Genomic DNA, 18,790 nt, shown 5'->3' on the forward strand with positions numbered 1-18,790 from the left:
AGGGAACGTCCGGTAGGTACCATGCCATCAAGGAATATCGCACCGATTCTTCCGTGACTGGACACTGCACACCACACAGTCACCCATTGAGGGTGAAGAGACTTCTCGATAACGAAATGTGGGTTCTTAGTCCCGCAAATGCGCCAATTTTCCCTACTGACGAACCCACCCAAATTAAAGTGGGCTTTGTCGCTAAATCAAACGATACAGCGCATACTAATTCCCATCATACCCCGCGTCCAACGGTGCAATTTGGACGTCCAAACGCAAACCTTTCAGAAGTTATTATTCCATATAGTTCAATAATTGCCACCCTGTAACATTATTCGCCTGATGATACAGCTTTTGGCCCGAAACCGGTTGTGTATCAGGAAAACAAGAATTTTACCATCTGTCAGCGGAGTTGTTCTTAATATCATGCCTTTCAATGGCTGTGGACGCCCAGAATACATATAAAAAGTATTTGTTCACTGTTTAGCAGTATTCCGTGTATTTTGTTGCACACAGTTGTGTAATGTACAAGAAGCTGAAGTCTGATGTTAGGTCGCTCCTAGGTATTTCACGGCTGTGAGTGTTTCCAGCAGTCCTCCTCCGCAGCTGAATGGTCAGTTCCACGCTGGGACTCGGGTTCGATTCCCGGTAGTGCTCGGTGGGAGGACTGGTGCGGCCTGCACTCAGCCTCGCCAGGCCAGCTGAAGGGACCGGTTGGCGCATCCAGTGACACCACTGGCACAGGGTGAGACGGTGGGCGGTCGGGCTCGATTAGACCCGCAGAGCCAGAATGCGGTGCTTTCCCTTCGCCTTACCACTGTTTGCAGTGATTTAATGACAGCTGTGTAGCCGAACACAGCTTGTCCTATACTCCGTCAGTTCGATTTTGCTCATCAAGCGACAGTGCCGATCTTTACCAGTTCGTAGCTCTGCTCTGCAGCAGTCGTCTGCCGCCTTGTGTAGGTCCTCCAGAGTGCTTTCCGCGCCAAACAAAGCGTCCGCCTCAGGCAGAGCCGGCGCGCCTGTAAGGAGGGAATCGTTACGTCGGAATAATTGATGAAGCCGTCGAGGGCGCGCTGTAAGCACCGGCAAACACAGTCGGCGAGCATTCGTCGCCGTCGCAGGAGGAAGCCCGGGGCGACTGAAGCGACATTTCTAATTAAAATTTTCACGTAATTAAGAGCCGGGGTGGGGCCGCGGGTGGGGGCGGCGGCGGCATTGAACTGGCACGCGCGCAGCCAGCTAGCCGGCGCGGGCAGCGCGGCCAGCCGACTTCCGCCAGTCTCTGCTCTCTGAGGCTGAATTCGCCCCGGCGGCCACTGAAAGGCCGGGCGATGTTCGTGCAGCGGTGGTACGCTGCCTCTGGGGTCCTCTCTGACACTTCCCCGGCTCATGTCGGGAAGATCTGAGCGCGACAGGAACAGATATACAGGGCCCGGAAACTGAAAAGTTGATACAGACTTTCGTCATCTGCAGCGTTAGAAGAATTATTCTATATGTTTTGAGAGGTAGTAGTAACGACAAAAAAAAGACAAAACTTCCACTAACGTGGGCTCTATAACACATACATACATACATACATAAACCCACTTTCTAACACTTTTGAGTGGGTGTATTAACATTAAACTCTGCTATTAGTTTTGCAAAAGTGGTTTATTAATGTGAGCACACTTTCTAACAAATAAACAAAATAAGACTATCCATGTATGATCGGCCTCTTAGCCTCTCTGGAATCCTCCCAGAGAGTTGCCTGTCCCTAGCCACGGGGAGGCGGGCCGCTACTACCAGGAAACCACTACATTTATACCACTCTTGTGGTCCCTCCCCCACCATATTGAGCTAACTACAACTAGAACATACTACAGGTCAGAGACTTAAACAAACAATATATTTACATTTGCGCAGTAGATCTTGAGCGCGCACACGCTATTTAACCTCTCCCTAGGTAGGCTCGTTGAGCCTCCTTTGAGATTTTGTTGATCAATTTTGCGAAATTGTCGAACATTTCGCCATTCCTCCATATTTTCTCAACATTCCTTGTTTGTAGAAGCTGCCTCTCAACTGAGACAGCCTGTTCGTATATTGGACACTCAAACACTGTGTGTTCCGGCGATCCCTCGTGGGCACCACAGCCACACTCTGGTGTTGGCCTTTTCCCTATTGTATGCATGTACGCGGGATAGGGACCGTGACCTGTAAGAAAGTGGACTAGGCCCTGCGAGGTCTTCATTATCTTCTTCTTTAGTCTTTCCCTTACCGTGGGTAGAAACGTGTGGACTCCACGGCCCGTACTGAACCCATTCCATTCGTCCTGCCAAATGTCAAGCACTTTTTCTTTAATAGCTTTAACACTTATCAGTGGAGTGCCCATAATATTTTGCACTTTGTCCATGTTCTGTTTATGCAGCCAAGGGAAGGCTGCTTTCTGCCTTATTATCAGGTCTAGTGAACATAGACCCATGATTATCAACAGTGCATCTGTGGGACTGGTGTTGAATGCCCCAATACATCTAATCAAAACATTCCTCTGTATTCGTCTGACAGCAGCGACAGGCCGCACCAGAGCTAACCTGAGGGCCCACACACTGTATGCATGCCCTACTATTGGAGCCGATATACTGTTATGGTAGATATTGATTGCCTTTGAAGGCAAATGAAATCTTCTTTGTCCAACAGAACGCAGTATCCTGTTGCCGTGAAAAACTTGTGCTCATAATGTACATAGTCTACACTGAGGTGAGAAAAGTTATGGGATAGCGATAAGCACATACACTGATGTCGATACTATCGAGTACACGCTGTATAAAACGGCAGTGTCTTGGCGGAGCTGCCATTTGTGCTCAGGTGATTCATGTGAAAAAGTTTCCAACGTGATTGTGGCCGCACGACGGGAATTAACAGACTTTGAACGCGGAATGGTTGCAGGAGCTACACGCATGCGGCATTCTACTTCGGAAACCATTAGTGAATTGAATATTCCGAGACCCACAGTGTCGAGAATACTGTTTTTTCAGACGTTAACTGTGACCACGGGCAACGCAGTCGCCGACAGGCTTCACTTGACGACCGAGAGCAGCGACGTTTGCGTAGAGACAAGCAAATAGGCGCAGAAATCAGTGTGGGTATCCATTAGGACAGTGTGACTGTATCTGACGTTAACAGGCTATGGCAGCAGGCGACCGACGCCTTTGCTAGCAGCACGACATCGCCTGCAAGGCCTCTCCCGGGCTCGCGATCACACCGGTTGTACCCTAGACGCCTGGGAAACCGTGGCTTGCTCAGATGAGTTCCGATTTCAGCTGGTAAGAGCTGATGGTAGGGTTCGAGAGGGGCGCGGACCCTTCGAATCCACGGACCCAAGTCGTCAATGAGGCACTGTGGAAGCTGGTGGTGGCCCCATAATGGTGTGAGCGATGTTTACATGCAACTGACTGGGTCCTCTGGTCCAGATGAACCGATGATTGGCTGTAAATGGTTATGTTCGGCTACTTGGACGCCATTTGCAGCTACTCGTGGGCTTCATCTTCCCAAACAACGATGGAAGTTTTATGGATGACGATGCTCCATGTCACCAACCCACAGCTATTCGCGAATGGTTTGAAGAACATTCTCGATAATTGGGGCGAAAGGTCTGACCACCTACATTGCTCGACATGAATCCCATTGAGTATTTATGGGACATAATCGAGAGGCCAGTTGTGCGAAACATCCGGCACCGACAACAGTTACGGACGGCTACTCAGGCAGCATGGCTCATTATTTCTGCAGGGGACTTCCAACGACTTGTTGAGTCCATGACACTTCGAATTGCTGCACTACGCCGGGCAAAAGAGGTCCGACACGGTATTAGAAGGTATTTCATCAATTTAATCACCTCAGTGTAATCTGCAAGGTATAACATACGATCTGCATTTGTGGGTCATCGCTAAAGGAGGTGCTCAATACGGTGTCCATGTCTGACGTCTTAGGGAATGATGCAGTCTCTGCAAACCCCGGCTTAGTCAAGGATGCGCTGGCAGGTTTTGGTGACGCGTTCCTGAACTGTGTTTTTTTTTTAATTTTTTTTGTATCATTAATGGCGCTTGCATACACCAAAATTTTCAACTGTTCCCACAGTGACGCGTTCCTGTTCTATTTTTTGTATCATTATTGGCGCTTGCATACACCAAAATTTTCAACTGTTCCCACACCCCAAAATCGAAGGAACGAGCTGTCCAACGTACAGACCTCCCTAACTAATCCATGTCCTTTAAATATTTGTGTCAGGTTTTTCTAGGACATTTCGGAGGAAATGAGCTGACGCCCGATCATACATGAATCACATCTCCAGCATTTGCTGGAATCGTACTTCCTCTAGCAGGACAGGAAGTTATTTGGTAGAAACTGAAGATACCTTACACAAGTCAATTTGTTTGATAGTATGTAGCGTTGACAGACCATTTGGGAAGATCCTATCTCCCATTCCCCTTGTGGAATAATAGGCTTCCATTATACTGGTAAGTGGAAAGACAAAACTGTAACCTACAAGCATTTCACAAACTTTTGTCAAAACATAAATTGGTTCCATTAGAACTGATGTATGCTCTGCAGTTACGCGGAACTGTGAATATGATTTAGAGTAACAACACTAATAGATGTTTCCTGCACGTTGTATCAACGGATAATAACTGAGGAAATTCGCTTACTGTATACTGTACGTCTGTAACAGCAGAGAGATGGAAATGGAACAGATGTGTTTTGCAGGAGCGAAAATAAAGCTCATAGCTCATAATGTGTCGTTTTAGCGCTTATGTCTACTGGAAATCTTTCCTTTGCTTGGATCTACAGTAGAGCTTCTCAAAATATAAAATACTTTTTTTTAACACCCTGTATTTTCCTCATAGCAGTGCAGTAAGTATTGAAAGCAAAAACATGCACGCACACATACTATGAAGGCCACGTCCAATTATCATAAAAAAAGCTATTTGCAGCAAACACAGCACCTACGCGAGCTCTCTTTAAAGGCCGAGCTAATGTATATAAGAGAGAGAGAGAGAGAGAGAGAGAGAGAGAGAGAGAGAGAGAGAGAGAGAGAGAGAGGTAACATCGACGATAATCTGGATACCTCCTTCACATAGTCAAACTATGTTGGTGTAATACTAAGAATTAATAGGAAATGAGACGAACATGTGCAATGTGCAATAAGAAAGACCAACAGAAAACTTAGATTTGTTGGAAGGGGTCAAGAACGATTAACTGTATCTGTAAAGTAATTCTGATACAAGATGCCAGATGCAGCGTTTGGAGTGCTTATCAAATGGTCGTAACAGCGGATACGGAAAGAATTCAGGTGCACTGTTGTCTGTTAGGATAGTAATAGGTCGGTAGAGCCCTTGCGGAAAGGTAACAGAAACGATCGGGGAACTGAAATGAAAATTAATGGATGTCCATCGTGTTACATGGAAGTGTTTGGAAGAAAGGCGATGATGTTCTAGTAGAATCTCTATATGATAAATTTAAAGGCCTGCTGATGGAGGCAGTTCGTGCTACATTTCTTCTGCAATCGTCGTATATTTCGCAAAGATTTCATGAGAGTGGGATAAAAGAAACCGGAGTCATGCAGTCAGTCATTTTCCCTCGCTAATTCCTCGAGTGGAACAGGACATTAGAACAGGTAATACCGGTGCCAGGCACCCACCGTCATCCACGTTACGGCCATTCGCGGAGTATAAACGGCAGGCACTGTGACGGGTGAAAATACACGATAAGAGAAGCAAAGTCGTTCCAGCACAGATGGGTCGGCAAACACGAGGCGATTAGCAGTTGTGACTTCGACGTGGAACATTGCCCTAGTCGCTAGAAGTGTGTTTGAAATGTAAAGTTTTGGACAAAGTCGCCATCTGATTGGCGTCAAATTTCATCCGTGGCCTGCGGTTGCCGTGTGTGGTATACGCGTGATGGGACACCGGCAATTTATGCCGTTGCCGTGTGATGTCTGGTTCTCCAGCACGCTCGGAGATGGACAGCTGGAGCAGAGCCTGCAGCTCAGCCTCCGAAATCGCTGCTCGCCTGTTGACCCACGTTCTCATTTTGCTATCGTATACTCTCATCAGCGTTAGTCTTCGCCATTAATTACGACACACCCTATATATATTGTAAAGATCCTAGCTTTTTCACGTAATATGACATTTCACTCGTGAAATGTATTTGTAACCTCTTTTCAACAAGACAAATGGTAACCAATAGCTCATGAACCAAAGAAGAACGTGTCTTCTCCCAAGTTCGTTAATCTCTGAGATTATGCCCTACATTTTTTATGGTACTACACCTCTTTGTGCCAGAATAGTAGGTTTGTATGTGAGAAATTCAGTGACGTAAGTATTTTTATGGAATCGATATGACTAGTAGATCATCTTCAGGTCTTAAGCTGAGAAAAGGAAATCGAGGTGCTGTAATATCAAAACCAGACGCCCGTAACATTATAAATACTACTAATTCAAACCCGCGTCCGGCCATTCTGATTTCGGTTTTCCGTGATTTCCCTAAATCGCTTCAGGCAAATGCTGGGATGGTTCCTTTGAAAGGGCACAACCGACTTCCTTCCCAATCCTTCCCTAATCCGATGGGACCGATGACTTCATTGTTTGGTCCCCTCCCCCAAATCAAGCAACCAACCATCTACCAACAATAGTACCACAAAGTAACTTTACAATAGAATGAATTTGGTTATACTTGGGGGTGCAAGATGCGGATTGTCAGCAGTGGTAAGAACGTAATTTAAAACTACGTAACAAATACAGAGAATGCAGTGGAGAAGTTTACATAGACAAACACGTAACATGTACATAAGTCAGTGGCTAGTATACTGACTTAGTGCGAAGAAGATTCTGTCATCATAAAATAAAAAGAATTTTTAAAATAAAAAATATGCTAACATAATACACCTCAGTGTGAAATACTACGACCTAAAAGCATAACTGGAAAAGTAGAAAACAACTGAGACGACTGTCCACGTGCAGCCAGCTGAAATGATTAATACGATATTAGCGAAATGAGGGAGCACCTCAGGGACTGTAAATCTATTGGAGATCGTCATCCTATATAGACTCCTGGAAATGGAAAATAGAACACATTGACACCGGTGTGTCAGACCCACTATACTTGCTCCGGACACTGCGAGAGGGCTGTACAAGCAATGATCACACGCACGGCACAGCGGACACACCAGGAACCGCGGTGTTGGCCGTCGAATGGCGCTAGCTGCGCAGCATTTGTGCACCGTCGCCGTCAGTGTCAGCCAGTTTGCCGTGGCATACGGAGCTCCATCGCAGTCTTTAACACTGGTAGCATGCCGCGACAGCGTGGACGTGAACCGTATGTGCAGTTGACGGACTTTGAGCGAGGGCGTATAGTAGGCATGCGGGAGGCCGGGTGGACGTACCGCCGAATTGCTCAACACGTGGGGCGTGAGGTCTCCACAGTACATCGATGTTGTCGCCAGTGGTCGGCGGAAGTTGCACGCGCCCGTCGACCTGGGACCGGACCGCAGCGACGCACGGATGCACGCCAAGACCGTAGGATCCTACGCAGTGCCGTAGGGGACCATTCGCAAACGTCTCCATGAAGCTGGGCTACGGTCCCGCACACCGTTAGGCCGTCTTCCGCTCACGCCCCAACATCGTGCAGCCCGCCTCCAGTGGTGTCGCGACAGGCGTGAATGGAGGGACGAATGGAGACGTGTCGTCTTCAGCGATGAGAGTCGCTTCTGCCTTGGTGCCAATGATGGTCGTATGCGTGTTTGGCGCCGTGCAGGTGAGCGCCACAATCAGGACTGCATACGACCGAGGCACACAGGGCCAACACCCGGCATCATGGTGTGGGGAGCGATCTCCTACACTGGCCGTACACCTCTGGTGATCGTCGAGGGGACACTGAATAGTGCACGGTACATCCAAACCGTCATCGAACCCAGCGTTCTACCATTCCTAGACCGGCAATGGAACTTGCTGTTCCAACAGGACAATGCACGTCCGCATGTATCCCGTGCCACCCAACGTGCTCTACAAGGTGTAAGTCAACTACCCTGGCCAGCAAGATCTCCGGATCTGTCCCCCATTGAGCATGTTTGGGACTGGATGAAGCGTCGTCTCACGCGGTCTGCACGTCCAGCACGAACGCTGGTCCAACTGAGGCGCCAGGTGGAAATAGCATGGCAAGCCGTTCCTCAGGACTACATCCAGCATCTCTACGATCGTCTCCATGGGAGAATAGCAGCCTGCATTGCTGCGAAAGGTGGATATACACTGTACTAGTGCCGACATTGTGCATGCTCTGTTGCCTGTGTCTATGTGCCTGTGGTTCTGTCAGTGTGATCATGTGATGTATCTGACCCCAGGAATGTGTCAATAAAGTTTCCCCTTCCTGGGACAATGAATTCACGGTGTTCTTATTTCAATTTCCAGGAGTGTATTATACCAATGGAGATCACGATTTCCTGAGACATGCCGTTAGTTATGAAAGAGCTACTACATTTCTCTATCAATGAGACTGAATGACTCATCAAAATAAGGTTTCATTTGGTACGAAATCTATTTAATCGTGCATAAAGTCTGGAGCTCAAGCACGGTTTACGTCTGAACCGGCGGCGCAATTTGCAGAGTGGCGTCAGATTCTGGTGGCTTTTCAAACAGCAGCAGCATAACAGTCCCCCATTCTGAGTGTAGTTTACAGTCAGGCCTACAAGTGAGCTACATCACTGAGTTTGACTAATACAGAACTGCTTTACTGGCGCAAGTATATACCATAGGTCAGTTTTAATTCTATATTACTACACCCTCGTACCTGTTTGCCTTTCCCATTAAGTTGGTATTGTCAGTACAGGGTGTGAAACAGTACATTTTGTACTTATTTTATACATGACAAACCATCTAAGACCTATAACTGTAATTAACTAAGCATTAACTATAAATTACAACTACCTTTCAATAAAATATGGCGTAGTAATTTAGTGTTTCAGGGTTAAAGAAGTATCTCGGTGGCTGATAAAGTTGCAAAAACGCGACTTCCTTTGGCTGATGTAGCCCAGGTCCTTATTTCACTTGTTGGAAACAGGTTACAAGTATCTTTTACGAGGCAAAAATTATTTCAGGTGAAACAATCAGTAGCTTGAGCTTTGCTATAATGTGTGTGTGTGTGTGTGTGTGTGTGTGTGAGAGAGAGAGAGAGAGAGAGAGAGAGAGAGAGAGAGAGAGAGAGAGAGAGAGAGAGAGAGAGAAATCTTATGGGACTTAACTGCTAAGATCATCAGTCCCTAAGCATTCACACTACTTAACCTAAATTATCCTAAGGACAAACACACACACACCCATGCCCGAGGGAGGACTCGAACCTCCGACGGGACCAGCCGCACAGTCCATGACTGCAGCACCTTTGCTATAATACACTACATATCATTCAAGGTCTTTATTCGCAGATGGCAAATGTAGGAAATTTTAGCAAATAGGGTAATGGTTAACATCAGCTCGTGGCTTACAGAGAACAGATTGTCACTTTACTGCGTATACTCACAGTTACCTGACAGGGAACTCTCCTAAAAGCAAAAATCAATATCACGGGGTGATCAAGTAATCACTCAGTTGGAACATTCTGAATTATTAGTACCGAAGCTCGATTAAAAGTCTTTTTAAACTGTTCTGAAAACGAGTGCTCCTACCCGCACTGTAACAATGTATTCACTGGGTGCGAAACTAGAAGGCTTGTTTACAACGCTTATTTCCGCTATTACAGGCCAGCCAGTGCGTTCACAAAGAATACTCTTATCCCAGAAAAGGGCGGTCAGAACTACACTCCTGGAAATTGAAATAAGAACACCGTGAATTCATTGTCCCAGGAAGGGGAAACTTTATTGACACATTCCTGGGGTCAGATACATCACATGATCACACTGACAGAACCACAGGCACATAGACACAGGCAACAGAGCATGCACAATGTCGGCACTAGTACAGTGTATATCCACTTTTCGCAGCAATGCAGGCTGCTATTCTCCCATGGAGACGATCGTAGCGATGCTGGATGTAGTCATGTGGAACGGCTTGCCATGCCATTTCCACCTGGCGCCTCAGTTGGACCAGCGTTCGTGCTGGACGTGCAGACCGCGTGAGACGACGCTTCATCCAGTCCCAAACATGCTCAATGGGGGACAGATCCGGAGATCTTGCTGGCCAGGGTAGTTGACTTATACCTTCTAGAGCAAGTTAGGTGGCACTGGATACATGCGGACGTGCATTGTCCTGTTGGAACAGCAAGTTCCCTTGCCGGTCTAGGAATGGTAGAACGCTGGGTTCGATGACGGTTTGGATGTATCGTGCACTATTCAGTGTCCCCTCAACGATCACCAGAGGTGTACGGCCAGTGTAGGAGATCGCTCCCCACACCATGATGCCGGGTGTTGGCCCTGTGTGCCTCGGTCGTATGCAGTCCTGATTGTGGCGCTCACCTGCACGGCACAAAACACGCATACGACCATCATTGGCACCAAGGCAGAAGCGACTCTCATCGCTGATGACGACACGTCTCCATTCGTCCCTCCATTCACGCCTGTCGCGACACCACTGGAGGCGGGCTGCACGATGTTGGGGCGTGAGCGGAAGACGGCCTAACGGTGGGCGGGACCGTAGCCCAGCTTCATGGAGACGGTTGCGAATGGTCCTCGCCGATACCCTAAGAGCAACAGTGACCCTAATTTGCTGGGAAGTGGCGGTGCGGTCCCCTACGGCATTGCGTAGGATCCTACGGTCTTGGCGTGCATGCGTGCGTCGCTGCGGTCAGGTCCCAGGTCGACGGGCACGTGCACCTTCCGCCGACCACTGGCGACAACATCGATGTACTGTGGAGACCTCACGCCCCACGTGTTGAGCAATTCGGCGGTACGTGGACCCGGCCTCCCACATGCCCACTATACGCCCTCGCTCAAAGTCCGTCAACTGCACATACGGTTCACGTCCACGCTGTCGCGGCATGCTACCAATGTTAAAGACTGTGATGGAGCTCCGTATGCCACGGCAAACTGGCTGACACTGACGGCGGCGGTGCACAAATGCTGCGCAGCTAGCGCCATTCGACGGCCAACACCGCGGTTCCTGGTGTGTCCGCTGTGCCGTGCGTGTGATCATTGCTTGTACAGCCCTCTCGCAGTGTTCGGAGCAAGTATGGTGGGTCTGACACACCGGTGTCAATGTGTTCTTTTTTCCATTTCCAGGAGTGTATTTGCTGTGTTAATCGCAAAACTTGGCGCAGGCCGTTGTCCAAGCGTCTCCGAATCTGACTAGCTCCTATGTCACCTGTTAGTTCAGTCTCATATAATGCCAGTCTCACAAACTTTTAGAAGCCATCTTTCAGACAGACTGCATTTCAGCTAACTTCCGAGCAGTATACAATATTTTCAAGAGAAAATGATAACAAATAAATGAAATATTTGCTATCGATCTTCTTGATGACTATTCGTATTACCCACATTACAGCAACACAGTATAACAGATAACGAATATTGAAGGAACAGAACCACTACGAAACGAGTAGGAGGAACGACACAATTCTGCTCGGCTTCTGCAATTTCTGCTTCATACTCACACAGAAGTTAAAGGCCACACTGCATGTGTGATGTGTCCACTTACATGCGCCACGCAACAGATTCCCCGACAAGGGTGCCTTTCAGTAGTGCCTCCACTGACCTGGGAACAAAGAACAGACAGATACGTCAGTAAGTAACACGCTAAGTTCTCTCCGTAACTCACTCTACGGCACGCAGAGTTGTCACAGGAGCCTGTGGAGGCAGTACCCCTACATACGAATACAACTACAAGGTGACAATTATTGAATTATATGAAAAAAACGTAAATAATTTACAAACTACAGCAGGACACACTTTATTCAACAAGTAAACAGCACTACAGACATTCGGATTTACGATATGACATGTTCTATAAGCCTGCCATCATTGCAACTAAGTGTAGAATCATCCACTTGTTCCTCATTGACGTTATAACTTTCCACACGTTATCTGTTACGGAACAATTAACGCCGAAATAGGGGAGAGATTGACGCAGACAGTAATGTTTGTTTTCGTTAAAGATGGTGAAGTAATTAATTTATACTTCATTGTTTTATCCTCAATCCTATCTGATGGGTGCTTAACTGTTTGTTAATTATGATGTTAAGAAGAATCTCGCTGACAGCTGGTGCAATTCTTGTTTTGTTGATACCCAATTGGTTTCGGCCCTAAGGCTGCACCATCAGGTGCAATAATGTTAAAAGGTCATCGATATATCCAACGCTCATAACCAACATATATTATTCATTGAATATTGTCTACTAAATATTGTCGAATGTAAAGCAGGCAACAGTCAATGAATAATATATCTTGACTAGGAGCGATGGGTACACGTGTGACATTTTACAGGATGGCTATTATTGGACTATATGAAAAAATGGGTAAATTAGTTGCAAACTACGGCGTGGATACATGTTATTGAACGTGTAAACGTCACTACAGATATTCGGATTTAGGACATAACATGTTCGATATGCCTGTCATCATTAGCGATGATGCGGCGCAGACGAATAGCGAAATTCTGCATAACTCGCTGAAGTGTCGGAACATCGATGCTGTCGATGACCTCCTGAATGGCTGCTGCTTTCAACACATAAATGGTTTCGGGGTTATTGCTGTACACCTTAATATAGCCCCACAAAGAGGAGTCGCGTGTGTTCAGACCTGGAGTATATGGTGGCCAATCGAGGCCCATGCCAGTGGCCTCTGGGTACCACAGAGGTCCCCAAAGTGCTCGTCCAGGACATGAAGCACTCTCCTGCTTCGATGAGGTCGAGCTCCGTCTTGCATGAACCACATCTTGTCGAAATCGGGGTCGCTTTGGGTAATAGGGATGAAATCATCTTCCAAAACTTTCACGGACCTTCGGTAGTCACCGTGCCATTACGGAATATCGCGCCGATTATTCTGTGACTGGATATTGCACACGACAGTCACCCATTGAGGATGAAGAGACTTCTCGATTGTGAAATACCGATTCTCAGTCCCCCAAATGCGCCAATATTGCGAATTGACGAACCTATCCAAATGAGGGTGGGCTTCCTCGCTAAACCATACCCAACCAAACCATACTTATTCCCATCATGCCCCGCAGCCAACCGTGCAGTTTGAACGTCCTGACGCAAACCGTCCAATAATTGCCACCCTGTATGCACAGTCCAAAACCCAACTACGTAAGTTAAGTCTTTCATAATATTGTAAGGAAAGATTTAATTTTTTTACGGGCTCATGTGATTGATGATTCATATATATTGATCTTTCTGGGATTAAAAAAAATGAAATAAAACAATTCGTACCCTTTCACATACACAAACAGGATAAACATCTTACAGTACTTCGACATTCTCATAATATCTGAGCTTTCACTGTTGCTGATGAGTCAAAATCTTTTGGTAAGAGTAATCTGCCTGACGTGTCGGAAGTTCCATGTGGCTTTTCGCGGATGATGTCGTAGTATACAGATAAGTTGCAGCATTAGAAAATTGCAGCGAAATGCAGGAAGATCTGCACTTGGTGCAGGGAGTGGCAACTGATCCTTAATATAGACAAATGTAATGTATTGCGAATAAATAGAAAGATGGATCCTTTACTCTATGATTATATGATAGCGGAACAAACACTGGTGGCAGTTACTTCTGTAAAATATCTGGGAGTATGCGTACGGAACGATTTGAAGTCGAATGATCATATAAAATTAATTGTTGGTAAAGAGGGTGCCAGGTTGAGATTCATTTGGAGAGTCCTTAGAAAATGTAGTCCATCAACAAAGGAGGTGGCTTACAAAACACTCGTTCGACCTCTACTTGAGTATTGCTCATCAGTGTGGGATCCGTACCAGGTCGGGTTGACGGAGGAGGTAAAGAAGATCCAAAGAAGAGCAGCGCGTTTCGTCTCAGAGTTATTTGGTAAGCGTGATAGAGCTACGGAGATGTTTAGCAAACTCAAGAGGCAGACTCTGCAAGAGAGGCTTTCTGCATTGCGGTGTAGCTTGCTGTCCAGGTTTCTAGAGGGTGCTTTTCTGGATGAGGTATCGAATATATTGCTTCCCACTACTTACACCTCCCGAGAAAAATGGTTCAAATGGCTCTGAGCACTATGGCACTTAACTTCTGAGGTCATCAGTCCCCTAGAACTTAGAACTACTTAAACTTAACTAACCTTCAGGACATCACACACATCCATGCCCAAGGCTGGATTCGAACCTGCGACCGTAGCGGTCGCGTGGCTCCAGTCTGTAGCGCCTAGAACCGCTTGGCCACTCCGGCCGGCCTCCAGAGATCACGAATGTAAAATTAGAGTGTTTCGAGCGCGAACGGAGGCTTTCCAGCAGTCATTATTCCCACGAACCATATGCGACTAGAACAGGAATGGGAGGTAATGACAGTGGCACGTAAAGATTCCTCCGTCACACACCGCTGGGTGGCTTGCGGAGTATAAATGTAGATGTACACAACGAACAAATTCTAACACTTCAGTATCACACCCTTCATAATCATTTCTGGAAGTACCAACATATTACTAAAATCAGTCTGTATTGCCGAGACATGTAACTCAGTGATAGCGGCAAAAGAAGCAGCCCGCGGAGGGAGGGGGTGGGGTGGGGTGGGGGGGAATTGACAAGGATTATGGTTAAGATAGTGTCTCATTACACTGCGAGTACAACACTCAGTATCAGTTTTCGCTAATATGATGTCTTTGCATGGTTTCACCTCCCTTATTATTCATTACAGCAGATCTAAATCAGTTTTTTGGTCTCTTGATGAATTTCTAGTATAAAAACCTTTCGGTTCTTTATCGTTAAAGCTAACTGTAGATACTGCGTTGGGGATCTGCCTTCTATATGAGTCACCGTGAAATCATATTCGCGGCCTCCCAGTACTGTATGCGATTGTTTTTGTTGTGGTTATCACCGAATTCGTTGCTGATAATTGTCGTTATAGTCGTTGTTTCCTTGCTGCTCGATACTGAGTGGGCTAGAGGCAACTCCTATAGTAGGCAGCTCCTGTTTATGCTTCTGGATGGTGCACAGGGGACTTAGTAGGTAAGCTTTTGATAAGGAACCTATGTCCATAAATGTAACGTTTAGATGTAAAATTAGGTAGAAGATCTGATCACTTTCAGATCTCCCGTTACGTGGTACGCACACAAACTGAGAACTAGGCGCTGTCGTTAGTTCCTGTTGTATTTGTGACGTCAGATATCAGTTTGGTCCGGCTACACAACGGCTGCGAGAAACTCGTGCGTCCGCAACTAGGAGGGCTGACTGGTGTTCCACGGACGAGCCGCAGTTTCGACTTCGAAGAGGACGTCCTTCTTCACGTAGAAAGGAAACCGACGACGAGTACTCGAAATATCAGCCGTGCCATGGACGGTTGCAGTGTACACACGTCAGAGCTATCATCTCCGCTGTATGCGTGACCCGTTCTTCAAATTTATTTTAGATCTCAACGTAACATTTCTGGACATTGGTTTCTTACATCAAAAATTTATCTACTACGTTCGCTCTATGACCCGTAACAGGAATTGTGAAACAGCTTAGTTGCATTGATGCATCGCCGTTCCCTTGAACCTCCTTCGCACCCTGGGCGCTGGTACACGTTTCTGCCCTCAGCCCTCTCCCAACTGCAGGGGTGAGGCGTTATCTACAGGAAGCAGGGTGGATCGTGGCCCACATGCGTTGCGTCGAACACCTGGCGTGGCCCCAACTGTCGATCGTAAACCGCCCTCCGGCGGCAATTCCAGCTCTGACGTGGCCGGGGGGCTGATCGAAGCGTGGCTGCGCTACCGTCTGTTCCACGGACAGGGCCCCACTCTCGACTTGGTAAACGTGAATAATGCGATACAAAGAACGCACTCGGAGAATCTAACGTTACTATAGAAAATTGCAAGAGGATAAAAGAAAGTAGGAGACTGGAAATGATGATAAAGATCATACAACAAAATTTGGAAAGAGGCCTCAAAACGTATCTATGATTAATTGTACTGTCTAGAATGTAGTATTTTTCACTACGAACCGAGCAAGAGAAAACACATGGAACCAACATACTTACAGGAAAGCACATTTCTTCTAAAACAAAATGTAAAATACATACAGAATCACTTCGCTACAATGAATGCTTCAGACACCCTTGTCGCTTTTCACCAGCAATTTTCAGACATTGAAACGTTGGTCTAGAAAGTGTAATGCTATGTTTACCATGGTTTGGCAAGTATATTTTATTTAATTTCGCCGTTCTGGTTGCCATAGTCGTCAGCTCAACACAAGGAAGCCAATTCGTGAGAGTCATCTGTACATGAATCGTGTAAACTCTGTCCTCTGTTACAGTGTACTGTAACTTTTATAACTTTCTTATCGTTTTTTCTGAGGCGGAGATGGGTGCTCCCAACCCTGCATGAACCCGAATGAGCGCGGAAAACAGCGAAACAACTGATCTGAGGTCGGACGGTGTACCAGCTAGCGCTCTTTTCGTTATGTTGTACGAACAGCTGAAAATAGTTGTCCAACAGCGATAATAATTGTACGTAGCCTAGCCGAAAATGGAGAAGGTATTGCTTCTGTGAAGAGGAAACTTGTACAATAATAAGGTCAGGCTGCAAACAAACATCGGAAAAAGTCTTTCGATAGTTGGGGCCTCAGAGAAGACTTCATAATGAGTATAGGGAAAAAAAATGTCCATAAGTTCACGTATCTGGCGTTGACTAACTACAGAACAAACATGAAAAAAGTGTGCTCCTTGATGTAGAGCTAGGAAAAGTCGCAATAAGACATCTAAATTCTGCCTTGCGGGATCCTAAAATCAGAAAAAAGAGAAAAAAAATCGTAGATTCCATTAATTTGCGACGAGTAGCGACACCTCAGAATGAGTATGCGGTCTCAATATACAATTACACAAAAAAAAAAACGCACAGGCAATGCATTATCCGAATGGGACAGAAATCGGTAGATGTTACCTACATGTACAGACAAACTATTGATTATAATTTAGGAAAATTGGAGGATTTGTTCAAGTGAAAGAGCTTCATAAATTGAGCAAGGCAGTAACATGTTGGTCCACCTCTGGTCCTAAGGCAAGCTGTTATTCGTCATGACACTGATTGACACAGTTGTTGGACGTCTTCCTGAGGAATGTCGCCCCAAATTGCGTGTAATTGGCAAGTTAGTCTCGAGCTGGTTGGAGGGCCCTGCCCATAATGCTCCATACTTTCTCAGGTGGGGAGAGACTCAATGACCTTGCTAGACAACGCAGGGTTTGGCAAGCACGGAGGCAAGCAATAGAAACTCTCGCCTTGTTCGGGGGTGCATTATCTTGCTGAAATGTAAGCCAAGAATGGCTTGCCATGAAGGTCAACAAAATGGGTCACAGAATATCGTCGACGTACGGCTGTGCTATATGGGTGCCACGGATGACAACCAAACAGGTCGTGCTATGAAAAGAACTGCAGCCCCAGACCATCACTCCACGTGGCGGGTGGCAGCCATGTTGGTATCGAAATGCTCTCCGGAGCATCTCCAGACACGTTTTCGCTTGTCACGGGGGCTCAGTTCGAAGAGGAACGAATAGCTAAGGACAATTCTACTCCAGTCAATAAGATTCCAGACCGATAACGAATCTAGGGACGCCCCCAACAGCTGTGCTATAACAACCTGACTGCCGTCCGCCATACGTCCCGACAACTAGGTCTGATGGTCTTGGGCTGCATTTCTTTTCATGGTAGGATCCCTTTGGCTGTCATCGGTGGCACCCTTATAGTACAGCCGTAGTCTACGATATTCTGTGACCCATTTTGTTGTCCTTCATGGCAAGCCATTCTCGGATTACATTTCGGCAAGATAATGCCCTCCCGCACAAGGCGAGAGTTTCCAATGCTTGTCTCTGTGCTTGCCAAACCGTGCATTGTCTAGTAAGGTCACCAGATCTCTCCCCAATGGAGAACGTTTGGAAAATTATGGACGGGGTTCTAGAACCAGCTTCGGATTTGACGATCTAATGCCCCAACTGAACAGAATTTGGCACGGCATTCCTCGCGAGGATATCCAACAACTCTATCAATCAAAGCCAAACCGAGTGACTGCCTGCATAACTGGCACAGGTGGACCAACATGTTATTGGCTTGCTCAATTTCTGAAGCTCTTACTACTGAATAAGTTATCCAAATTTTCTGAAATTGTAATCATTTGTTTGTCTGTACATGTACATCACATCTACCGATTTCCGTTCCACTCGGGTAATCTCTTCGTGGTGCGCCATTTTTTTCCCTTAGAGTGTGTAATTAAAATCTAGATTAGCCCTTTCTTGTGCTATAGAAAGGAAGCAATTATCACGGCATGGACACATGAGAAGTGGATACCAGAGCTAACTTGGATCTGCGAAGAGAAGGAATCCGTGAAAAGGTGGATGGAGCGAATACAAGTAGTTACGGCAAGAATAAGCTTACCGGAGGAATTGTAGCATAATAAGAAATTGCCATCGTTTAGGGAGCGACAAATGATCTTTTTTCTGTTCCAGTAGAGAATGGTTCACATGAAGAACCACTTACGCTAAGCCTCTGTGTGTGCTCCAATCTCCCTGATTTTATCTTCCCGGTCTTTTCGCGAGGTGTACGTTGGACGAAGCAGTATCTTGGTATTTGGAACCGTTTTGAAAATAATATTGTCGAGGTATGTTCAGTAAACAGTAGGAGGCAAAACCGAGAGACCATTCCGGGAGA

The 18,790-nt window shown here is 46.4% G+C and overlaps 1 protein-coding gene across 5 annotated transcripts in view; it reads right to left on the minus strand.

Annotated features, from left to right (window-relative positions):
- Positions 1-18,790, minus strand: part of LOC126335107 (protein tweety) — an 866,725-nt gene that overhangs the window by 315,873 nt on the left and 532,062 nt on the right. For 3 of the 5 annotated variants that reach the window (XM_049998049.1, XM_049998045.1, XM_049998048.1), the window contains one exon: positions 11,646-11,702. The exons of the other annotated variants lie outside the window; for them this stretch is intronic. The gene's annotated coding sequence lies outside the window, so the exon portion shown is untranslated. The remainder of the gene's footprint in view (positions 1-11,645; positions 11,703-18,790) is intronic. 5 annotated transcript variants of the gene reach the window in all.

The sequence above is a fragment of the Schistocerca gregaria genome, chromosome 2 (assembly GCF_023897955.1).
Source record: "Schistocerca gregaria isolate iqSchGreg1 chromosome 2, iqSchGreg1.2, whole genome shotgun sequence".
Lineage (NCBI taxonomy): Eukaryota > Metazoa > Arthropoda > Insecta > Orthoptera > Acrididae > Schistocerca > Schistocerca gregaria.